At 42.9% G+C, this 26,592-nt stretch overlaps 1 protein-coding gene across 2 annotated transcripts in view; it reads right to left on the reverse strand.

Moving 5' to 3' along the window:
- SVIL (supervillin) overlaps positions 1-26,592 on the reverse strand; it is a 137,694-nt gene that overhangs the window by 107,715 nt on the left and 3,387 nt on the right. For both annotated transcript variants that reach the window (XM_035318898.1, XM_035318896.1), the window contains exon 2: positions 887-975. The gene's annotated coding sequence lies outside the window, so the exon portion shown is untranslated. The remainder of the gene's footprint in view (positions 1-886; positions 976-26,592) is intronic.

Below are 26,592 nucleotides of genomic sequence, written 5' to 3' on the forward strand. Positions count from 1 at the left end.
AAGGTGCTACAGGTGAAGAAACATTTCTCTCCAGTAAGGGGGAAACAACAGCTGAAGGTGGAGGAGAAGGATTCTCTGATTGTGTCACCCCACCGTTTGTTTCCAAATACAATGACAGCATGAGCCTATTTATAATTTTACCTTTCAAAAAGAATCAATTCCTGAGAGTTACAAAGCAGGAAGGACTCAAAAGCATAGCTCTGAGCATGACAAGGATACTAAACGAGGCTGACATCAAAGTGCTCTGCCGGTCACCTTCATAGAGCAGAGCTTTGATGTCTAACACTATACACTCAGGTCACACAGCTGCAGCCTGCTCTGTAAGACTGGACAACGTGTACTAGACAATTTTGCTCATTACAGAAGAATCTAGAAAGTTATTTAGATCAGAGTAAACGACATAGAGCCATAAGGCCACATGTGGTAGGGCCAGATTCAAGCATCTTAACAGGCAAGAACCAAAATAACTGAATTTAGTCTAAGTTGCAAATATATCCACAAAAATCTGAAAAATGAAGACTGTACAGCCTAAATGGGAGACTATAAACCTGTAACTAATTAAAATGTTATATTTCAACGAATTACCATTAGAATGGCTACTTATTTTAACATGCAACAATTGGAAGAGGGAGCGACAGAAGGGCTGGAAGAAGGGCTCCATTGCAGAGGCCTGCTGGCTCTCACTGCATGCTGAGGTGAAGTTTGGGGAACACCTCTTGCCATTTTCACATTGAATAACATTTCTTCTACACATACACAAGGAGGTATAGATGGATTCTGCTTTAAATGTTTTGTACAAAGTCCAGAAAAAAAAAAAAAAAGACAAAACAACAACAAAATATAGCCCATGGTTCAGATCTGCACACATTCCTAGGCACACACTCACCTTAAATCCCCGTCATCCAGGTCTGACTCTCAAGGTACACCTGCATTACCATGTCCAGGTGGCTCACAATCCAAAAGGCAGTCCTCCTCCTACAAGAAATAAACAAAAAAGTAAGGGTAAGAACCACAAATGCACATCCCAGGGTACGAAAACAACTTTAGAAATACTAGGCAGTTGGACAAAGGATTGACTAGATGGAAGAGAGCGATTTAGAGTATACAGCAACCGCATCCATTCATATAGAGAAGATCGCCACTACATGCAACAGCACTTTTCAGAGCCTATCTATTGACATGCTGTAGATACATTCACATGGAAAGAGAGGTTTTGCAAGTTTAGTAGGAACCTCAAGGAACCTGACCCTTCAGTTACTGAAGTCAGAGCCTTTAACAAGACATGTTCTTGAGCTAACTGTTTAAAAACTGAGCTTTTACTTAACCTCACAGAAAACAGTCTGCATTACACCTTTCAGTAAGGTCATGCGGCACTGAAGATGACAAGACCACCGCACATCTACCAGAAGACTACTCTTTAAAATCCAGTTTTAAACATGAATGGATGCAGCTGGAAGAGCCATAATAAACTATCTCCAGGTCTGCCTGTAACACGAATTGCTTTCCCACAGGGTGACCTAGCCCAGGTGTGGTGATTGATGTTGATGAAACGTTCAATTCAGGTTGTTTCAACCTAGATTAATTATCCTGGCACTACATGGTCCTTAAGGATGCCAACCCCTTGAACTCATAAACCCATAGTAAACAGCTACTCAAGGCTTGCTACTGTATTCTCTACCATGGATGCAGCTGTTTTTTCCCACAGGGAAGTGAACAGGGATCCGAAGCAGACACCCGATGTCCATGAACTAGTACCTGCTGTTAAAGAAAGTATTGTCTCCCCCTTCCAACAACCGGCTGCAAAAAAATGTATTTCCACTCTTGCAGGGTGAGGTTCAGCTCACCTGTGTGGTATTTTTAGGTGGCAAATACACTGCTCATGTCTTTCACTTTCACAGTTGCTTCACTAAACTTCCTTTTTAATCTAATAGGAGGCACCAGATGACATCATGATATCCTGGGCAACCAGAGCAACAACTGCTAAGAGCAGGCAGATCGCTGCTCTGCCTCCACTGCAGCTGCTGAACATGTCAGACACTGAGAACAGCATCTAGGAAAGAGGTCACAGCACAAATAATTCATTGAAAAGACAGAAAGACAGACAACACAGGAATTTTGCTCGAGTTTGGAAAATATCTGAGTTTAGGAGGCAAACAAAACCCCAGACATAGACTACCTTAGAGTATACGGGAACATTTAAGGGAACAATTCAGCCCACCCCAAAATGTCACGCAGCTGTTCACACACGTTAACCATTCAAGTTTTTACGGCCTACCCACATTTATCTTTGTATTTCAGATAGGAAACCAATCTAAAGTTCCTTGAATATGGTAAGCCACAACCCATTGTTTGCCCATCTCCAGCTTTCCGAGGAACGTTCCTCTGAGGTGAAAGAATGGCAGAGGCTTGCTGACAAGCCACGGGTTTGAAAAGCAGTAATAGCTTCGGTCAACTACTTCAAGGGTTTCCTGGAAATCATCATGAGGTAGGAAGAGATGACATTTATAATGCACAGAATGTATTAAACCTAGTCTGTGCTACCACTGCTCCCCTGGTGTATTTCATTATTTCTTCTGATTTGGCAAATGCTACCTTTGTGTATTGGAACAAAACCGAGAAAAGAGCAGCACTGCAGTTTTGAAGGCCTGTATCTCTGAGGCCTGATAAAGTCTGTCCTTGCAAAGGGACCTTGAACATCCGCTGTGAGCTGAACTATCTTGACAGATTTAGGGTGGGTGTTTTTATTTATTTATTATTTTTCATGTTTGCCTATGTCACTATATTCTATGAATCCCTCTTAGCGTCAGAAGTCTTACAAGAAGTTTTGGCACGAACAGACAATGACAATGAGGCTGGCACAAGCCCCAAGAAACACAGAGCACCTATCAGTGAACATTTCAGATTGCAATCAAAATGTGAGAGCTGGAAATTGAATTCCAACCTTTTAAAGCCTGACCTTGGCTGCAGTTTTCTGTACTCTGTCCAGTTCGTCCGAGAAGTGTCTGGCGGGTCACTCGAACCACTTATCTGACAACTTCTGCATTGTGAGAGCTTAGAACAAAAGCAGGAAAAGGCACTCCAAATACTAATTTTCCCTTTCTGAAGGGCTCTGCTTTGTTACATGCTTGATGGCTCCTGGGATTAGACAGTACATTATGAAGAAAAGACAGACACCAACTCATTATTTGGATGTTGGATATGAGGACTTAGGAAGATGGGCTCGTGGCTAACTGCTTCCTTAGCCACAAAGACACATCATTTTTGACCAAGAATGAGAGTCAAACTTCCAGTTTTTCTAGACAAAGATTATCCAGGATGTAGATAACAACAATATTTGCTTGGATTTATCACCCAAAAGCCAAACCAGGAAATGGTGCCACTTTGTACACAGCAGACAGAGCTATACTTGCTCTGTAGGAATCCACAGTGACCCATCGAGTTACCTATAGGGTGGCTACATGACAGATAGGACAGCTTCTCTCCTTTAAAGAGCCTCCTAGTTCTGGAGTTCTTACATGCAAAATGGACTTTAAAGAGTTTTACGGAAACAAATTAAGGGTAGAAATTTCAGGTGAGTGTCTGAAGCATAAGCATTAATTCCAGTGCACTCTTTTAATACCAGGTTTAAATAATGTCTCACTGTCTCTGTACTTCATGAACTGGAACACATTGAGCTTGGTCTAGTGGGAGGTGTCCCTGCCCATGGCAGTGGGTTGGAACTGGGTGGGCTTTACGGTCCCTTCCAACCCAAACCATTCCATGATTATATATATATATAGATATATAAAGCAAATTTTCTTGATAGCCCTAAATGCAGATCTATTTCATCAAAGAAGTGAGAATTTCCTAATCAATTGCTTATAATCAGGCCTGCTCCATTCCTCAGAAGGACTTTGAAGGGCTTGTGGAGTTTATGCTGTTTGTTTTCACAAGATAAACTTTTTCTCTGCATCCCTCCAATGTCAAAAAGGACAGGAAAAGGAAAGAATTTTCTAGGGTGTTTTAATTATCGACTTGTATCACATTGTTCTGCAAAGCCTTCCTCTTCACAATCTCTTCAAACGCCATCCAATTACGTCTGAGAACACAAAACTTCTTAAAGATGTTTTGATAAGTTACCATTCTGCAAAGCCTTGTTACAGCTTCGTTTCTCACAGAGAGTAGGAAAATCCAGGCTGGAAAAAAACAGGGAAGAGGCAGGGGAGTCAGCAAATTCCCTGTAAAGCAAGGAATCCTCAGAGGGAGCCCAATTAAAACAGAGCCTCACACCTCCTCCACACTGTCTGAGCTGAGATGCCATTCTTCTTCGTGCTTCAGAAGCACGTAACAAAACATACCAGGCAGCAGCCGAGTGCAAAGAAGATTTTCAAACTGATGGTTATGCTTTTACAGCATCCCCTTGCCCCCACCCCACCAAGAAGAAAGGTTACAAAGATGTTCAAGGGTCTGGGTCTCTCAAACAGAAAAAATCTCTTAAGAACAGCAAAATTCAGCTCTGTCTGCACTCACCCCCTATATTGGTCCTAAATGACTGGAGAACAAGAAAAATGGGCAAGGAAGAACCCGATGCAAGAACAACAGGATACAGACATTTCTGTTTGTACCCAATTATCTTAGAAAACACACTTAAGAGCTCAAACCCACCCTACTGTTATTTCTTCCATTCTGTCCTCTCACTTAAATTATCATTGATGCACACACAGGGATCTGCTCCAACCAGGACTCTCCTTCAGAGAATTTCTCTTCCCTCTGACCTTACTTAACACCGTTGTACTTGACCATCTGGTTTAGTCCCCCTGGCCAATGATGTTTTCAGCAACAATCTGCTTTTGCACATTCCAGATGTTGAAAGAAATCGTTTTCCTGCATTACTGAGGAAGACCTGCTGAGGAGCCAATCTCTGCAAGTCCTGTGATAGAAACATGCATGACTCTGCTTCCTTAACACCCAAAACTGGAACCACTCACCCCAAAGTTACCCATTTATCCAGTTGAGAGCTACCCAAAGCAGAATTGGTACAGATACAACTCTCTCACCACACCAACAGTAGGTTTATACAGTGCAAGAGTGACAAATGACTCCTAAAACTAGCATAGCTTATGGAAATATATCATTCGAACCTGTAAGTCACGTTACTGCAATGCAACATAAATGTTTGAGGTGCATGTTGGAATGATCAAGCGTGCACATTCATCCTTACCACATTAAAGCACTATTATTGATACGTGCCAAATACTTCTCAAGCTAGGAGAAATAAAAGCAGGAAGCTCAAAGAAGCCCTTTAGCCAAGAAAGTCATAAGACATGTTAATGTGAAGTTTTTTTCCATAGTTGTAGGCTACAGTTTCTCTTCGAATCTGGTTTCAAATTTGATGAAATAGGATTCTGCAAGAAACTCTACACCATCTCACAAGCTGCCGTCATACACTGACCTCTAGTGTAATAAAGACTCAAAACATCAGAAGTCTCTTCAAAGCCTTAGGAAACATTATCAAGTTATTTTCCCAACGCTCTGGAGGACACTTCCGTGAAATAAAACACACTTCAGTCAGATGGTGCCAGCAGGATTATTCTCAATTGTTTAAGAAAACTGTAGCACTGGTAAAAGAAGGTACAAAACTTAAATTCTTTTAAGGAATGTGAGGCTTGTGCTGTGTTTACATAAAGTACTTTGTAACAAAGCTGTATTTAGGTAATTTGAACACCAGCTTAATTTAACATCTAAATATTCTGGATGTACAGAATTGTTTCCTAACTAAACTTTTACAAAACTCAGTTAAAAAACATCTCAAATATAAACACTCGTCTCGGGCAAGCTCTGTACCTGAGCAGCACGATTAGATCAGCCCAGGTTCTGTATCAGGCTCTCAGATGGCATGTGGAAAGAGCTGTTGGCTCAGAGGTACTCACGGTAGCTAACACTCAGGGCAAGAAGTCTGCTGGAAATAGAGAATACAAAAATCCACGTGGGTCCTCATTCACGAAGGACCAGCCAGAGCACCCAGAGCTGCCCCAGGCAGACCAAGGTGGGAGAGTGGCTGGTTGGTTTTGACCAACAGCTCTTGAAAAAAAAAAAAAAAAAGCATTAAGTTAATTGCCAAACTGTTAACTTAAAACCTGAACAGAAACACTTCCCCCTGCCAGCTTTAACAGTTGAAATGTCAGCATTTCATTATGAGCTAACCATAGTTCTATTACAAAAACTACTTAATAGAGGTGGAGCAAATGTTAAGACAGCATTGCTGAACAGGACAATTAAAATGGATGCGCAAATTATTCAGGGCTTTTATACCATTTCTGGTATAAGCCCTAAGCACCTGTCCAGAAGGCTTTGCACAACAAGTCCCAGAGATATTCAATTTAACTCACCCTCCCGTAAAAGCAGGGTGTCGTTCAGAAACAGCCTCCAAGAGAAGTGACATTTTCAAAGTGTCCGAGTGTTCCCATTTCTGTACACACGGCCTCTAAAATTCAGGCATACAGGGCTATGTTGGAACAAGAGCTTTCAAAAGCACTCTAGAGGGCAAGCTCTTGTATGCTGAAATCTCTTTAGAGCAAGACATTAAAAGCTTGGGAAATATCAAGTTCAAAAAGATTTCAGCACAGCATGAAAACAGCCATCGCAATTTCAATGTACGAAGGAAGTATTTGGAAATCATCTTCAAGACAGTTGTTTGAAACTAAGTTCAGATCAACTAGAGGAGGTCCTTCATCTTTGTGTTTCCCTATCCAAGTCTGTGAAAGCAACCTAGAAAGTAAAGATTGATTTTTTAAGGCTGTTTTTTAGTTGTGAGTACAATAAATCTTTATCTGTAATGACAACACCTAAAAGAACAGTTTTGTGTTAAAAACAAACAAACAAAAACCAACACAATTATTCAGTTATATGTTTAAACCTAAACATCTAAGGTTAAAAACTACTTCTGAAATACATGTATGCAACTAGGAAGACAACCGTTGGCATCTACAACACCTGCCTTGTACACCACAGCGAGCCCCTTGCTGCCCCAGCAAGGGACGCAGCCCCCAGAGCAGCCCCCTGCATCCATCCTAGATTGGGTTTCGATGCGCTGTATCCTGCGGTCTAACCTGGCAGCCTCTCGTCAGACCTAACACCAAGTACACAGATCGTAATGAAGCACAGCACCCTCATGCAACCCACCAAACAGCCCAGAAGAAATGAGATTCCTGGCCGCTGGTCCAGAACTGCAAAGGACAAACCCCACCTGCCAGAACCGCTTTGCTCTTCTATGCCACAGCCCTTTTACAGCCAAATGCTCATACCCCAGTTATAGCACGGAGTCAAAACAGTAGGACTCAGGATTTCCAAGGATGTCGGCCACCAAGTAAGGTCATTTCGGGCTGAGTTATGTGTAAGATGATGTTTTAATACGAGAGATCCTGGTCTAAGTCACTCAGCCACACTTCATTTCCAATTCAAGCGTGCCAGCTTGGCCAGCTACTTACCTCCCATACAGTCAACGCATCACTCAGAAACGGAGCTGTAACAAGAAGTCACTTATGCTGAACTGCCATTTCTACCCACCAAATGCTCTGCCACTGACCAGGAAAGCACAGCACTGCTCCTCCCAGTCCAAGGGGGACAATGGCTAAAACACTGAGCACATCAGGCAGACCTCTGCAAAAGAAGTGCCTGGAGAAGGGCATAATTGAATTCCGATGGCTTGCACAACAGATCCTGGCCATTGTATTTGACAGAATGTGTTCTTCCAACTATTTCTGCCCTAAATTCTTGTATTTAATTCAACGCATGTGGCGATGGAATGACTTTTAGAACAGTGGTGTGCATCAGTACACAGATGTTCCACATTTGTCATGTCACATGAACCTCATGGCTGACACCCAACCATTACAGGCTAAAAATCCTCCTACATAAAAATCCACATATGATGCATTTGTTCCTAGACAAACATTGGACAATATGTTGGGTTGCTAAAGACATTATTGGAGAAGCCGGACTTTTTTCTTCCTTTTTTTTTTTTTTTGAACTGGCACAAGCATTCTTTGGTTTCCAGAAATAGAAGTAAATACATATTGACACACTCTACAATATACTAATCATGTCCAGAATTATTTTTTTATGGCTACCCATTTTTCTAGAGAAACTGTAAAAACACGGGAGTGAAGCAGACAACTTCATAGCCAGCAAAGAGCTCTACACTCTTCACTCAAGTTTCCTATTTTATTCCTTCCTAAATAAACCCAAACAAAAGGATGGCACAGAAGCTGATGCCACAACACATTACCTAAGCTCTGCCCTCGGACCCTTATATTCAGCACTGCGATCATCCTAAGGACCACAGCTCAAGCTGTGGTATCTGGTAAGACACTTGTGTGTCCCAGACCAGTGAAATATTCCATGCTAAATGTTATTTCAGGCAATTGATAAAGTGCCACGCTGCAGGTTGCATGAGTTATCAGGCAATTGTGCGCTGACTCAGTTTTTCCCGAACTGGCAGTGTAACACCACGCGCTACTTCCTGGGCTATCGAGGCAGTAGCCCTCAAACACAAAGGGGCTGTAGCTGGCACAGCGCTGTCTACCGAACCACCACATTTCCAAGGGAAGGTGACCTGAAGTCAACTCTGCATTCCTCACCAAATGCACACAGCCTACATGCAGAAACCTACATGATCAGTACATTTAGATTTTGGCATACACTAGAAAGCCCCTATGAATTCATACCATACATCAGTACCTGCAAGCAAACAATATATTCAAGTCAACTAAAGCCACTTTCTACCAGTTAGTGCATGTCACAGATCAGCAGCCAGCACCCTACGACACGAGAGAGATGGTTTCAGTTTCTTGCTGGCAGAAGCTCGTGTGACCTTGGAGAAGCCCCTGGGGTTGGTGTGTGGCTCTGCAGCAATCTCAGCCGGCTGCTGGCTGCCAGATCCTCTGTCCTCTCCCTGGCTGCTGAGCTTGTCCCTTCCCTGCTCCACAACTTGTTTGGCCCTGCGCTGACTCATTTCAGACCAGCAACCATAAAAATAATTCAATTCCTTCCTTACATGTTGAACACACAAATGACTCGGTGCAAGGTCAGAAAAGCAGAGCTGGTGCAGAGAAGAACGCTGGTACATGTGGATGAGGGCATGGTACCATATTGCAGCTTCTGGTTCATCATCTGAGATTCAAACCTGCCCAGTTACTGAGAGGCTAGGATGAAAAGAACAAAGGTTAAAATGTAACTGTCTGGAACAAATTTTTAGATGCTACATCTAGGGAAGGGAATTGCTTCACAGAATACCTATCTGGGAGAAGCCTGTGGCTCCCATCACCCAGCTGTTGAGGTTCTCCAAGGACTCAGAGTCAGACAATTACAGAAATAAAATAAAGTTTTCAGAGGAACCCTTGCTGAGGCAGGAGGCTCCAGGCCAAGCCTCTGTTTTGCAGGAAGCTGCAGTACAAGGGAGGTAGGAAGGAACAGGCATAGAATTGGTCTTCTGTTCTGGGAAGCATTTCTTCCTCAGCCTGGTGTTAAGTGTCATTTATTTCCCAGTTCTTCTATTGACACAACTGTTTTAGGCAAAATAGTAAGACCGGACGTGTGGGATTAGAACAGACACATGTTAATGGTACCAAACCAGGACAAGAAGCATCATAGCAAGTGTTCAGTTTATTAGCACAATTTGAATGCAGCAGACAGAATGTATTTAGCAACATATATTATCCAGCAGAGTAAGCAGTGAAAACCTGACTCAACACTTAGAGGTTATGGTAGACAGAAAATGAGAAAGGTGACCTGTTGGAAACAGCTATACCAGTAAAGAAATTCAGCACATATCTAATAATGAGCTTCATTACTAGGCATTCTTTCTATTACTGCAATGCATCTCCTTATACATGCTTTAAACAATTAAGTAGCAGCCATCAACCCATCTGCAAAACATTAAGTAACCTCTGGAGCCTTTAGTTTCTTTGTTTGTTTAAAGAAATCACATCACAAGTCACAGAGTAAACTATCGTCTTATTTATGAGCTAAGCTTTGGAAATTTTACTCACTTGGTGGACTGCACAATTATGGCAGAGACTGTCTAGTCCTGCGGGATTTGCTTAGTTCCTTGCTAACTGATTCTGCTATTAAAAAGCTTATGCTGCTTATAGTTTATGGACTTTGGTTCTTATGTTTTAAGGTACTTGTCTGAAGTTAAAGCTCAAGTCTAATATCAGAGAAATCTTAGTGTTATTCACTGTAGCCAACAGCAGCCTCGTTAGTCAGTAAAAGAGTCATGAATGCCGTATGTGGAAGACAATAGCCTGAATTTCATGGAAGCAATGCTATTACCACTCAATTTGCCAGTTTTGCATAAATCTGTTCAGAAGGCATCCTTGCTGTTAGGCAGTCTATTGAATAAACAATAAGAAAAAAAGACACTAGATATGCAGCTTTTGTTGGAAGGTAAATTTGCGTGTGTTTATTACAGCACAACAAGCTCCTGTGATAAGATTTACACTTCCAGAGCGAAGTAGTCCGTCTCTGCTGACAAATTCTGTTTTGAAAACAGAAGCAAGTACCATAAGCCAGAACACCAGCAGCACTGGAAGAGCCACAGTTGGATTACTCTGCATGTCATTTAGCTGCTAGAGGCAAGAAGCTCCCAGCCGTACAAGCGACAGAAGCACATCCTACTTGCCTCACACAACGCCTGGGAAAGCAGGGCTGAGATTCTCACAGCGTGTTTACCGTGATCACCACCTGGAGGCCTTATCATTCCTGGCAAGAGCTCCTCTCCTCCCACCGCACTGCTGGGTAAGGCATGTGAAGGAGAGCAGAACTTCAGGCTCTTGAGAAACTGCAGCTCACCCCGGCCCCGCGCAGAGGTGCGCGCTCTTGCTTTTCACCATCTTCATACAAATTCATAACCTCCACACTTCGGGCAGATGATCAGTTCATTAGCTAGCCAACAGTGGAGAAGTGCATTTTCTGAAACATATACAAAGGACTGCAACATACAGGGTAAATTCAACTTCTGTTCTACTTTGTTTTTTAATTAAATTTTAGATAGCCTTGTTTTACTTGAAATGATAAGGATGAGGTTATGTGTAGGTTGCTAATAACCTTCTGAGAAGCTGGCCACGCTGCAGGAAGGCATTTCCCTCTCAGATGGGTAACCCACTAGGCTGGATGAAGAAGGGCAGGAACCTCAACGAATGCAAAAGTTAACTGTTTACATTGTCTTTGAATTTCATTTAAGTTCAAGGGAATTTTCCTACCTATGGGCTAAAAAAAAAAGGGGGGGGCAGGAAAAACACAATAGTGCAACACAAACAAACAAAAAAATAATAAAATCAGATTTACAGCAAGCCCAGGAATCAACTGCTGTTTTCACTCTGAACTGCAAGGCTGAGATTCTGTGCTGTAAAACGCTCACCTCATGTACTGGCCAACTGGCAGGCCCAAGAGCTCTGAATTTATGCTATCTGAGCATAAATCAGTCAATGCTATCCAACCCGCACTCGGGTAGCTCTGCTCTGCCAGAGCTCAGTCATAAATCAGAGCCGCACGCACTCGCGGTGTGCACTCGTACCAAGAGTTACCTCTGACACGTGTGGGTCTGCAGCTAACAGGGGTGGGAACCTCTTCTGGCAGAGTGCTGTGGGACGGACACAGTGGCCAGAAACATACCCTGGGGTTAGAACTTCAGTCATCAGGTCAGGGGGCAAATCAGAGTGTTCAAACCCTTCTCGGCACACCTACTCCTTAATCTTCAGCTTGAATTCCTTCCTTATCAATACGTACAATACTAACACCTATCAAACAGACACACCAAAATAAAAGCCAAGTGCCAGCTGCATAAACTAGTTCATCCCCAAAATCCAGTTTTAAAAAAGCGAAGCTCTTTAGCTGCCATGTGTTGTAGGCAGTCTGAGCGTGGGCGTCCCAGTGATGAAGCCTGAAGTCTTCACACGGCAGCCCGTGCACGGGGTTCACTGACTGCATGTTCAAACATCTCCAGCAGCTTTGCCCGAGATACACCTGGCAAACAGAAGCTTTCTTTTATGTCTGTAAATGAGCTGCCGGTGATCCCAGTCACACAGCAGCCCATCTTGACCTCATATCCTAACAAAGGCAAACTCAAGTCTAATGGCAATTGCCATGCACAGCTACGTATTTGAGCAAGAACACGTTCAGCTTTCAAAAATTCCTCATGAAAGACCTAGAACTAGAGCACAGCTGTAATTAAATAAATGCCAGTCTCAGCCAATGCAAAATACAATTTTAATTTAAAGGCTGCTTCGTTATTTAATAAGCTTCTATACAACTGAAATGGGACATCAGAAGCGGTTCCATTACAGTCTCTTTTTGCTCCTTAAGCAGGGACATCAGGTGTTTTGGCCACCTTCTGGAAGGGCTGCAAAACCGAACTACGATGTTCCTACACTTGTTGAGTAGTAACACAGATATTTTATCAGCATGTAATCCAGTGACTCCTGTCAACCTGGGGAACAGCTTTCCACACACGCTCATCAGATTGTCCTCCAGGTTCTCAGAGTAAGTTTTTAGAATCATTCCTTCAGACTCAGAGACATTTGCATGTTTTGATCTCATAGTAAGAGCTTTCTTTTTCTCCTTCAAAAGACAAATTTCGTTATGCTGGAGGTTACAGTGCTTACACTCTTCAGAAAAAAAAGAAAACCCAGCTGCCCACTCATTCCCACTATAAATATATTTTCAAGATTTTGTTTCAAATCAAACTTTAGTCTGATTTGTGTACTTTCTTTTATTCCTCCAACTCATTTTGCAGCTGTGTTACCTCCCCGTTGTAACCTCATTCTATGGCATTCAAACTACCCTGAAGTTCCAGCGTTAATACCCAGCACTAAGGTAAGAGTATCTGTTCCCCCAAGCCAGGATGCATTCCCTTTCTCCCTCCAACACAAATAAACTTTTACCAGTGTTCATACTCCACGTCTCCCTCAGCACTTGAGTACAGAAATGCTGAAAACCAGGTGCATCATTGATTTCTAACAGGGTTTACAAACAAGATCTTGAGCAAAACGTAAACAAAATCTTGAGCAAAACTTAAGTGAGGAACTGCTCAGTTTCCATTTAATCCAGTCAGTCAAAAGCCATTTGCAGAATAATGTTTACTGCCAAATACAAAGCATTTGCTGTCCTAAGTATGCTGAGTTTACCATATGCTGAGGAATGGCAGTTGTCAGAGCTGCTTCCCACGGGACTGCAGAGGGACAGACTTGCATCAGGCACAGAGAGCAGCAGGTAGCAAGGCAGCCGATAGCAGTTTCACCAGGGGAAGCCCATCTTACCACAAGCAATGCCTACAGCTTGAACGTGCTCTCATGAACAAAACAGGCAATAGAAACAGCCGTCCACTGCCAGACCTCAAGAATTAAGAAGAGACCCCGGCAGTGCTAGCTGGAGTAACTGCACAGTTCTGACCATCCAGTTCTTCAAATTAGGCTGGAAGAGACTTTTTTTTTTTTTACTCTCATTAGGCCTTACCTATGGAAAACGAACCTGGGAGGCAGTATCATTCACATAACTTCTGCCACCTTCTGAACTCAGAAATTTTGGGGTTGCTGGCTTCAAACACATGACAGGTAAGCAAAGGCAAATGGCTGTATTCTCCTCCCCACCCACCCCAAAAAACACAATCTCAGTGGAATTGGACAACTGTGTATAGGTGATCCCAGCAACAAGCACTGCGTGAATTTATTTATTCATCTTCTCAGGCAACATAATCACCCCATCCTGCAAAAAGCGGAATTTTGTGCTTCAGCTCCAAAAGCCCCTGGAGAGCTCCTGCATTGTTGGACGCCAGGCAGACAGGCAGCTGCAGGAGCTCCAGGACAAAGCAGAAGGAAAGCAAGGCAGCGTTGGTTCCAGTACTCCCAGAACATCTTGTTTAGCTGGCAGCAGGAAGGAAGATGCTATTCTGCCAGGGAACACAGCATTTCCGCGCACACCACCGCCCCGGTCAAGCACAATCATCGAGTGGAGCACAAACCAAACAAAACACCCGTGCTTTCTTTCAGCCCAAAATGAAGATATGGCAAATACTGGTAAAGGAGAAGATTTGGTGGAAGGCAAGAAAAAGCAGAGAAGTGCTAGAACTGCTGGCAACTCCAGGTGCCTGGCCAGCCAAAGTAGAAGTAGGAAGTACAGGATTGCCATATTTGAATGAAAAATGGGAAGGGGAGGGAAGGACAATCTGTGTTTAAAGTCATTGCTGAATAAAAGCCTCCTCACTTGAACTGGGCAGTCAGTATCAAACTCAGAGGGTAAGAACAGTAGATTTGCAGCAGTAGATTTCCATTAAACTGTGTGATATGTGATAGATCACGTGGAGAACACTGTAAAATCTGGAAGGTGGCTGTGATCTTCAGTTATATTCAGCTATACTGTAAGACCTGCTTTGTGCAGAAGCCTTACCACATGCTCCTTCTACATCTCTACAAAAGAGGAATGAAACCTGGGTTTGGCAGAGGCGGACTGGCATTTCCTGCCCAAGCTAGATTAGTGATTACTACAGCTCTGCACCGAAGCAGCATCACTCATCCGGTGAGCACAGCAAAGGCAAAATTGCTTCATGTATCTGGACAAAACCAGGAACAGCCAAGTAATCCAAAAAGTTTTAAATGAGAATTAAAGCTGTGCAGCTCTTGAGAGAGAGGCCCATAATAGAACAGCAGCTCTTTAGAAGTGCATCTGCTTTCAAGCAGCTCTCCTGAAGCTAGCAAGAGGCCACCTAATTCAGAAAGCATTTTTCCTCCTCTTTTTCCACCCCCCCAGACAATCTCTCCTGATCAGGTTATTATGAATCATCCCGAAATGCAGAAGCGCATTATCCAAATGCCAGAGAACACAAGATAGCTTGGCTGCTGGGAATACCTGGATCAACTGGACACGGGCTGAGTGTCTGCTGATGAGGTCTTCATTGCAAGCTAGGGAGGAACACATGGCCAAAGAGAACTAAAAACAAACAACCGAGAACAGACTAACGACAGAAACAGAGCATAAAATTCAAACTAAAAAGTTGAACGTCTTACAAAAGACAACAGTAACAAGTGGCCACAGTCTCTAGAAAGGCCAGATTCAGAAATGGAAGGAATATGAAACATTTAGCTCTCTCAGACAAGGCAGAAGGACACAATTAATGCCATATGGTCATTAATAAGTAGGTCATGCCCTGGCCTACTCAGATCATCTCTTGACAATGTATTCCAAAACATTTCCATAGCGTTTAGATTTATTTCCTGGGTTTAAGCATCTTGTGATAGAATGACTAGAAACTATGCTAATTAGTGAAATTAAATGTAAGAATTCCTTAGTGAAATTATTGGATTTATATTTAAGAAAAAAACACATTTTCAGAAAAACTAACAAAATAACTTCTTTAGGGGCATACTGGATCCACATAGCCTACTGCACTTCTGTTCACCCAAGGAGAGACTCTCGATCTGTCAGTGACGGTGATGTTAGGCCGTGCTGGAGAGCTGAACCCTTACGGAGATGTGATCGTCTTCTGATCGGCAGCTCCTCAAAGCATCCCAGCTCCCTCAGTGACACCTGAGACAGCTCTCTTCACTGAGAACTTGCAGAACAAGGCTGAAGGCTTGAACACAAGTGCAATAGCTGTAGTTGAAAACCCCTCCCCAGAGTCTTGGAGATGGATAGCGCCAAACAAGAAAGAAATAGAAATAAGGCAAAATGAACCAAGGGCAATAGACAAGACGAAGCAAGTCCCTCAGGTGCCTAAAACAACTGGAACATCATAGTGGTTCTTTGGAATCAGGTACACAAAAAAATGCATGCTTAATCAGAACAGCAATTAAAACCTGATTTTTCTATTAATATTTTTATAACCTGAAACCACAGCACTCAATACAGAAGCTATTAAAAGGATTCAAAAAACGTAACACGATACTCAGGTTGCCATGAAATGATATCAGATCTTGTGCTCAAAGATCAAAGAAAGCTTGCTTTCTTCCCCTTCCATCCATTAGGACGTACAATTTAAGTAGAATGAATCAAATAGATGCTGTAATTAAAGCTGGAGAAAACGTCAAGTAACATTTGTAAAAATAATCCAATCCCAAGTAAGTTCTGGCAGCAGATTTCTGAATAAAGGGTCTTCCATGCCACATCTATTAAGTCAAATCCATCAGTGCTGTGAGACACTAGAAACTGCACCTGAACAACTAGCACAGCTCAACGGGGAGGGCACTCCTGTTAACAATTAACGCTGGAACATCTCTGAACAACACGGACTTTGATATGAAGATACTGCCTTTGCTTTGAGTCTAAATCTCAGAGCTGAATTATGTAATAATCCAGAATTATGTACAAATTTGGTAAGACCACCAGACAATAATGTAAAAAAGAACTAATGAGAATCTTTTCAGGACAGTGCTATAACCAATTCAAAATGAAAGCTGTGATCGAGGTTTGTTTATCCAAGTGATGTTCAGTGCAGTCAAGCAGTCGCGCTCTGCTCATTGCCAGATGGCTCTGAAATTGATTTTATCCACCTGTAATGCAGAACACTCTCCTACATCTGGAGCTTAACACAACCATCAGTCTTCCCTCTGCACGGCAGAAGTGCATTTACTACCAGAATAGGGAGAATTCAAGCATATATATATATATATGTTTTAAAACCAAAATTCTTCAATTTGTTCTAAAAAGAGTTTAGCACGCTTACTAAAAGTACAATCTAAAAGAGCTAAGATATGAAAGAAGATAGCGTCTTTTTTTATTTTGGTCAAAAATGTGTACATGAATTACCCTGGAGAATGTATGGACAGTACAGCACGGCCTTCTCTGCAACGCTTGGGCAATGCAACACCTTCAGCAGCCAGCCCAGGGGTCCTTTGTAAACGAAGCCTCACGTTAATCTGGAGATAATGGTCTGGAAGACGATGTCCTGGGAGACAAGACCCCTTACCGTGCAGTAAGAAACCCGAGTTTGTCTGAGTTGTCCTAACTCCCTCATTGCCAAACATGCACAGGTGGCACCACTGGGCAGCTGCAAACAAGGCTGGGCACCGGCCACTGCTAGGACTGTGCCCAGCCAGGTGCTTGCATTATGCAGCTCAAACAAGACACTCGTCCCCTCTGTGCCAAAGCAAATCCCCACTTGCAAAACTAGGTGAAAAAGCGGGCCTTGGCTGATGATCACAAGCCAAAGCCAGCAGGTTAATAGCACATATTGCTCTCTAGTAAACTTTAAAGTACTTGGCCTGAGTTTAGCAAAGCTGCCCCAAACCTCTTATCTCGTAGGTAGAACGGAACTGCAGAATGAGCCGACAGTTACCCTGAAGCTCGTTCCTCACCCAGCATTTCCCCTCTTAATTTATTCCAAGTACAGAAGAGACATACTGTCACCATGACTATCCTAACTCCAAAACCCAACTCCTGCTGTCTTTAAGAAATGTTCTCATAACATCTTTACAGTCTGGTGAACAAATAAAGGGTCTGCAGTTTCCAACAGAGAATAGTTCTGGTAGCCATGCACAGTCACGATCCAGCAGAGCCAAACCATGCAACACAACTGCGATAGCTTCTGGCCTCTGACAGCTGCGATCTTCCCTGATCGAAGCACAAAGATTCCTTTAAACACACAACTGTAAAAAGTAGTCTGTGGTGAAGGAGCCACACACACACACACAAAAGGAAAAAACAAATCAAAAGCATCAAATAAATACTACTTCAGAGATCCATTTGAAATATTTTAATTTGTCAAATCACAGCGAAGGTGATATGGGAAAATCCACGTCTCCACTATAGGTAGATAAAAAAAAACGTGGAGAGCATGCATTTTGTACATTTCCACACCCCTTGCACCCCCAGCGTGAAGACCAAGGCTGATGCCTCTGTCACTGCTCCCCGTTCCCCGCTGGAGCTCCGAGGGCTTCTTCGGCTCAGTAGCACAGCAAACATCGACCTGCTGCTGACACCAGAAAGGGAGATGTGGCAGCTTGCAAAGGCACAAAGACAAGAGCCAGCCCAGGAGGAGCAGCGCAGGCTTGCTGCTGGGAGCAGGAAGGAAGGATGGGAACGGGAACAGCAGCGCTGTAAGGCTCATGAAGTTCATCCCCAAAGCGGTATTATTGCAAAGCCACACGCACACACAAAGAGCTGGCCTCAGAACTGCGATGTGGGTTTCAAAGCTCATTAAAATCGCCTCTGAAACAAAGTTTTCAGAGTAAGGTTTCAATGGGGAAGGGAAATCATTTCTCCGGATCACTCTGTGAAGTCTGCCCCTTCCAGGAACGAGCTCTGAGGCTCCACAGAGTAACCTCCCCCTCCTGTGCGGGGAATATTCAGCAATGCTAGGACCTATGATGAAAGTGTGCAAACTGAGCAGCTGCCAGGATGCAAACCACGACTGAGAGGGCGGCCAGCACTGAGGCAAGGAAGAGTCCCAAAGAAGCCCGCGACAGTTGGCATGCGGGCCATGACTTCCAGAAGCAGGCGAGGGTAACACCAGCAGGGTGCTGCTGGGGCGCATCCCAGAGCCCCTCGTGCTTGCAGCACGAGAGAGAACACGGCGTGCATTTATTTTGTGCACGCCCTCCCAGCACAGAAACTTATGCCTGACCAGAAGGGAAAGTTAATTTGGTCTAGTTGTGCAAATTCTTAACGCTAAAAACTCTGCCAAGGCATTGTCCAGGCAACACATAGCATAGCTACTGGCAAGTTCCTGCTCTCCAAAATCACAGCCTTTCCAATGGCCGTGTAACCTTTTTGCAGCTTTATTTATTTGCAGTATTTTTAGTTTGTAGAAAGAGCAACAGCTACATAGGTACAGCATAAAGGCAAGAATTGTTCTGGCTTGGAGAAATCAGACTCTAGACACATCATGACAGATGTCCTGCCTTAAATAGCAGCAGTAACGTTCCAGTCCTTGACAGCCCAGCTAACACTCCAAAATAGCAGAAAGTATAAAACATTAACGAAGATGATGTGATAAATCAGTTTCAAACAAGTAGCCTGCTCTGCAAAGCAAAAAATCATTTTTATCACCACTAGCTTAAGCAATTTGCTACGCCCACATCCATTGTTCTTTCATTAAAAAGGAAAAAAAAAAAAAAAGAATGGGCTGTGTAATTTGAGTTATACTTTTGACAGTGGAACAAAAAGGACAGTGGAACAGAAAGGAAGAAAACTAGGGTCCAGTTCTCAGGTAACAAAGAGAGGCTTAAATTAGATTAGTCTGAAAAAAAAAAAAAGTCATTGGAAATCCAGAATAAGGATTAAAAAAAAAAACAAAAAAAAAAACACACGAGGAGATTGAGAAGATCAGGTCATACTTCAGGATGAGATACACAGCGCTGAACACCCAGAACTGATCAGGAGAAAGCATAAGGAAGAAGAGGGAAGCTCAGTATAGTTTCATTGAACTCACAGAGCACACAATTTTTGAAGCCACCTTGAAGCTCCCAGCCTGCAGTACGCACATCACTCACTGATGGCTTGCGAGCCCTGTTAACGCTGCACACACACGTTGACCAAGTATTGCCAGAGTGTCCGCAAGCACATGTAAGTGTGTGTGAGCACGCGTGTGCATGCATCCATGTGTGCACACAGAGCAGCCCTGTCCCAGAAGCCACCCCACCACAATGGGCAATTTCCAAGTACGCCAGTCTCAGAAACCCTAACAAAGCAACTCAAACACAACGCTCTATTTAAGACACGTTCACTTGCCACAGCCGTCGTCTTTAGAGACTTCAGGGGGTAAAAATAATTGAGCAATAAAGATGGTCTCGAGCTTGTAGGTATTTGACAGGCATCCAAGCCACAGCAACGTGCACAGTGAACACGAGACTGCAAACATCTGAGCAAGTGATCCTGTGTTTATCAAAACAGTAGAGTTTCTTACAGCAGCTCTGTACCGAGAACACCAGAACATTCTGCACAGCTTTCATACACAAAACTGACGCCTGCTTTACAAGAGCTAGAAGTTTTCCACAATAAGAACTTGTGGTTTCCTGCGCAAGAAAGAATGCCAATTCATACCAACTTGTTCATGGAAAAAGCTTTTTTGGGGGCTTCCTCGAGCAACTAACTTCTGTAACACCAAGATTACTTGCTTTGTTTCTGCAGACCAGCATAATTATAAGTGCTCATGTCAGTCGTTGCATAAAGGAGATTTAACGAGGTAGCATTTGTTTTACTAGAAGGATACTGTCAACTATTACACCATGACAGCAGATGTGTATGTTGCTCCAGGAATTTCACAAGAAATCACAGTTCCTGAAGATAGCATTTAAGGTGTTGCTTCTCCATATTGCATTTGGAGAGATTTTTTTGGCCAGGCTGAGGTTCAGCAGAAAACCTCTCAGTTGCAGAGCTCCCTCACGTCACACACACATTTACCTGCCTTTTGGTTTCAGCTGCCCATTGCCAGCAAGCACTTCCTGGCAGCCCAGAGACAGCACGTCCAACTCTGCCTGAAAGATTTCTTTTAAAAGGCTCCTAGGTCAAGTTTTCAGCAGTAGGACACATGAAACAAAACCCCGGCTTGCAACTGGAAGTCAAATTGGGTTCCCAAACTAGGGAATGGCAATTCATAACTCGCCAGTAACATTTCACCTGCCACCTCCCTGCCCACACAAGTCCCTTCCAGGTTGTAGCTGTACCATCCCAGCAGGGCACAACACATTTTGCATTTCAGACGTGAAGCTTATTACAGACATAATGTCCAAGCATCACCCTCAAACTGCAAGATTTAAGAACGTGCAACGCATACCTAGCAGCAGTTAGTTATGCTACAGTTAGCTTTTATTAGCACCACCCCAGGAAGTTGTTTACCTGGGTTGAATGCCATTTAAATTCAAAGTTAATTTTATTCACAGCAACTTTATTTCAACCTGGAAGAATTAGGTTTGCATTCCATACCAGGAATCCATATAAACAACTTTCCATACCCCAGGCTTTTGCTTGGAGTAGGAAGCCAGAACAACTTTACTGCCAACCCACAAAAACAATACAAAATAGGCAATTGCATGCGAGTTGTAAAGTCAAACCAGCACCAAATATTATGGAGACAGGATAAACAAGTGTAAAGAAGAATAACCAAACCCTTTGTCTGTCAACTCTGGGCACTCTGCTACACGACAGGAAGAGCACAGACACAACATACTCTGCACTCAAGTCTGTGCTGGGGTTCCCCCAGGTATGAGAAGAGGTGCACGGGGTGAGCAGGAATTGAGCTCGCATGCAACGCCACGGTCGGGGTGTTTACAGAGTTCTGGGGAATCTTTACTCCACGAGCTTTGCAAGGATCAGGCTTTGAAGTACTATTTGTCACAGCGCATACTTTAAGCCACAAATGACAGAATACCCTAATGTAATTTAAGCCTAAAGTCAACAGTGTAATCTAATCAGGAATACATTAATTAAGTAGCCTTCTGGAGTGAGGTGGGAGAAGCAGCAGCAGCAGCTACTTCTTAGCATGTAACACCTCAATGCCGATTACAAAGGAGAGAACAGTCTCACAAGAGGCTCACAAACAATGCAAAGCATCTAGAACATGAAAAGCTGTAACAGGAAACCCTAAAAAGATGAGAGAATTACACCAGATCCTTACTGATAGCTATTACCTCAGGAAATACATTCTGTTTTCTTCTGGCAATGTTGTTCATTATTGCAACTTTTGCTTAAATAAACTTCCAAACTCTTGAATCTTCCAGTGATGGAGACAGTTCTGTGTAACTGGATCTGTGGTGCTTTACCCAGGGCTGCTCAGCTATTACGGGGCAGACCCACGAGCTGCACGAGCTGCGAGATAACAGGCACCCAAGCTCACCACTGTGCACATCAAACCACGGTAAGAGCTGCAATAACCTGCCTGGAGAGAAACAAATTGCCAGAGTTGGAGATGACAGCTCCCAGCAAACACCAACCCAAGGCCTGGGGAAGCAGCTCTACCTGCCACTGGCCTGTTGCTGATTTTAAATTAATACATTCTGTATTTTTTTTAGTTTCAGAGAGCAATGGAAGAAGCAGCGGCGTGAGGCAGGCAAAGCAGCACTTACCACTAGCTGTGCAAAGGAAATTATTAACAACAGCAAAAGGAAGCAAAGGTTGAAGGGATGAACTCAAGTTACATTTTCAGAACAGCAATTTCCGGGCTGCTGGAAATGCTGCTCTCCTGTGCAGTCCACAAGGTCTCCTCCTCTGCTAAGCCTTACAGTTGCCAGCTTTCCTAGAGTTGGAAGGCATTGCATGGACAGACATGTCTTTAAGCTGGCTGGGAAGCCAATTTAAATGTAGAGGAAACTTTAAAATAAATATTTTCCCCTTTAGGGGATGGAGCAAATTTAAGCCAATTTAACAACACTGGCAGAACCTTTCATTTAAAAGGAAAATAAAAGAGACAACAACATGCTTTCAGCAATGTTCTTCTTTTTTTTTTTTTTTTTTTTTTTAAACGTGTCTCCAGAACTTCCACCAATTTTTATAGTTAAGAACAATTTTCAGAGGTGGGTGAGGGAGGGTGAGGGGCCTTCTTTTTGCCCCATTCCTTTGAGCATGTCTAGCGAGTTAGTGCCATTAGAAGTCTCATCACTTGGCTTCCCACCACCTTCCAAGAAAAATAAATAATTGTTTCTCTTAAAGCCCTTAATAATTTAATACCTCTTATCAATCAAATATTCTCTTCTTTCTCTGTTCAACTGAGGACAAACCAACACCCTCTTATACTTCTCAAATTCCACTCCTCCACGTCCATTCCCTAGACTGACTCCGAAGAGGTTTATGAATTAATCAAAAGCACTTTAAAAAAAAAATAAGACACGTTCTCTGACCCCATTCATCTGTTCTCATCCTTTGCCCACTCATCCTTCCTTACCCTCAGTATCATACTTGTTTTTCTCTATTTTCGAAGCATGAACATTTTTGAAACATCTGAAAGTCTGCTTTTCTAGATAAGAACTCATTACCTGTTCTGAAGAGCCATTCCTATATAGTTACTGAATCCAGAATACACATTCCTTTCTACTTTTCTTCCTGTCGTAACTACACATTTTAAGTTAGTATCAATGACTCTGCTCAGCCAACATCACTATGTATCTAATACGATCATTTCAAACTACTGGTCTGTACTTCTGCTATGATTTCAGACAAGCACTGGTTTAGTATTCCAACACACTCTGAAAAAGTAATTTTCCAGAAGACAAGAGCAAGCATTTTGCCAAAGACAGACAGTGCTTTAACTTCTTTTAAGACACTAGCATTTGAATGGCAAAGTTCAAAATCTCAGCAATTTGGAAATACAAAACAGATCCTGAAATACATTACCTTAAACCAAGAGACTTGTGGTTTTTTGTTTGTTTTGTTTTTACAGGGCAATGCTCTATTAGTAAGCCAGAGTCATTCTCCCATTAAACACGAATATTACTTTAATCATGTTAACATGAACACAAAAGCTATGACCATCTGGGTCAGAACAGGCCTGGCGAAAGAAAAAACAGCTAGGAAGAAAAATAAATCTATCTACAGCCACCTCAAAATTTCTTCTTTGAATAATAGGGTTTTCAGAACAGTTAACACAGGTAACTAAGAACCTGGGGCAGATGAAGCTTTTTCTGCTATCCCCAGCAGGAGCGCACAAGTCATTCCCTTCCAGTCTCCTTCACCATGCCATGATTTGCACAGCCAGGAAAATTCAGATTTACATTCTTAAACTACAAACTGCATTCAATATGCTTTCACTAAAATGCATGATTTATACTTTTGTAGGGAGGTATGAAATACTAGCTAATGAAACCTTCTCTAGCTTCTGAAAAGTTAACTTTTTTACACCTTAACACTCTCTTGCAGCAACCAAGGAAACACTCCTTCTTACCCAAAGTTTCAATTAGAACAATAACTTTGGGAATTAAATGTATTATCTCCCTTCTCCAAGGGTGCTTGGACTTACTCCGTTGAAAACTTTTGGTGAAGTTCACCACATAAAGACAGTCTGCCTTTTGGCTGCTCTGCCTCTAGGGACATAGTCACACTCACTGGTGGAGAAAAGAGCACAAACAGCTTTCCTGGATGTTTCCTATCCCTTCCACGGCAGGGGCAGCAGGCTGGGTGGAAAGATCCAGCAGGCAGGACGCAGATGAGGGTCCCTCACCAACAAGTACCAAGCGTTTCAGAGCCAGCTCCCTCCTCGACATCTGATCCCAGCAATGCTGCCACTGAAACAAAACTCCTTGCAAGAATAGGTAAGTGAAAGCCTTGGCAGACAACAGATCACAAGATGCCTTGGTAAACTGAACATTGTTCGGAGAAGTGGGGAAACAAAAGAGCTGTTGACATAGCTGTAAGGGGAGCCATTTCATACCCTCCTTCTTTTAGATTAGTTACCACCACAGACATGGGATCTACATCTCTAGGTAAATACTGCCTTATTTTGTATTTGTGCCAAATCTATAGGAAGAGACTTGTAAGCGATCAATGCAACTAGTCACAAAGACAACATCTCATGACAACCCTGGTGCAGCAAGAACAGGCTACTTCTGCTTTAAGTCCTTAGATGTAGTGAAGGGGCTCACGGCACCTAGCATGCAAGAAGAAGTCAATTTTATCTCCACTAATACTTAACACCAGAAAAGCAAATGCAGCTACAGTTGCCTGTGCTAAGCAGCTGGCAAGCTCAGAGATGGAAAAGTTGCGGAACAGCTGGGGAATGCGAGACCCTTTTGAACAGGCTGCTATGTGATCCAAAATAATGGTACATGTTTACACACAACACAATGGCAGCAACAGCCAAATGCAGGTCTGGCGAATGCACTACAGCTGCTCCTTCCTTCAGACGAGGCACAGCCAGCAGATACAAAAGAGTTCATATTCACAAAAATATGGCTTTCATCTTAAAAAGCAGCAGCTTGGTTTCCAAAATAGACAACTGGCCCTCCAACTGGACTAAACGGTATGGTATTCTGTATTAGAAGTTGCCCTTTAAAACAGGTCTGGATTAGGGCCATAGAGCTTTCCAAACTTCTGCTGCTTCACCACCACCAGTTACCAAAAAGGCTTTATTCAGACTAACAGGCTGCCATCTAACATTTAAAAGTTTCTCCCATTACAGGATTTTCCAGCTAGTGCCAGGAAGACAGCAACATACAAACTCTTAGTACAGACACTGACTGCTAAAGTTAGCTATTCACTTGAGAGAAAGAAATGCGCTAGAAAGCAACATTTAAATAAACATGGGCCATTTCACAGCTTTTTTACACTAGTTTTGCACATTAGTGTAAAAGTAAGTTGGTACCTGAAGACAACACATCCCCCTGCCTGCACTAGAGGGCCAGTCCTTGTTTACTTCTGGCTGTGCAATGAGTGATAACATGTTGCAAGGAGTGCTGCCTTGTTTCACAACTGCCATCCGAGTACATGATTTTGTACGTGACCTTGCACAAAAATTGCATCACCTCAGTTCAAGTGATCTTCCCAGTTTTCAAGTCTCAGAAGGAAAGTATCAGTGGTACCATCTTTCTTGCTCAAGAAAAGCCATGATTAACTAGTGCTAACAAACTAGTGCTAACAAATTTTATACCGTAACTGTAGCACTTGTAATCGTGCTAGGCACCAAAACAGTTAGCGGTGGATTGAGACATTCCATTACATCTTGATTAAAAACAGTACAACTCAAAGGGAACATTTTTTGAGTGAGAGAATGAGACAGTATTGAAAGATTTCCTCTGACTTCCTCTGCACATAACTATTAAGGTTAAAATCCCAGTTAAGAGCTATCCAGAGTATGATAGTTAAAAATGGACCAAGACAGCTGTCATAGCAACAAAAACAGATGCAAGCACAATTTTTAACCTCCTTCCCTTTTATAAAGAAAAGTGCTACTAATAGCCAACACAGAAAGGATTTGGAAATAGGGGTTGTAAGACTCTTTTAATGGCCACTTTTAGTGGCAAGTGTATGTCTCTGCACACTTACCCAACAAAATACCACATCCGTATGCTTCAGTTTCAAACTTCTGATACAGATTTTCTAGTGAAAATCAATTTTCATGGATTAAGCAATATTAAGCCATATTTCTAAGAATTTCCTCACATAAATAGGACCTATGTACTCAATAAGGAAGGAAAATAGAGTAGAGCCTTGAATGACAGTTCCAGAGAAGATATTTCTGGTACCAAAATACTGTCGTGCTACAGCATGGTGCCCTTTCTGGAGGCAAAGCAGTAACAAGCATGCTACCCTCACACCACAACATTTGTAGAGGTAAGAAGACAGATTTGCTCTTCCAGCTGCACTTGGTGCTAGCTGCACAGCTGCTAGTACTGCCACGTTGTGGAAGAGGGAGTGATGTCTCCTGTCTCCAAGGGACTAACATCGTTGTCAGTCACGGACAACGAGATCGAGTGCACCCTCAGCAAGTTTGCTGATGACACCAAGCTGTGTGTCACAGTTGATGTGCAGGAGGGAAGGGATGCCATCCAGAGGGGCCTGGACAGGCCTGAGAGGTGGGCCTGTACGAACCTCATGGGGTTCAACAAGGTCCTGCACCTGGGCCAAGGCAATCCCAAGCATAAATACAAGCTGGGCAGAGAATTGACAAAGAGCAGCCCTGAGGAGAAGGACCTGGAG

The sequence above is a fragment of the Oxyura jamaicensis genome, chromosome 2 (assembly GCF_011077185.1).
Source record: "Oxyura jamaicensis isolate SHBP4307 breed ruddy duck chromosome 2, BPBGC_Ojam_1.0, whole genome shotgun sequence".
In the NCBI taxonomy this organism is placed as follows: domain Eukaryota; kingdom Metazoa; phylum Chordata; class Aves; order Anseriformes; family Anatidae; genus Oxyura; species Oxyura jamaicensis.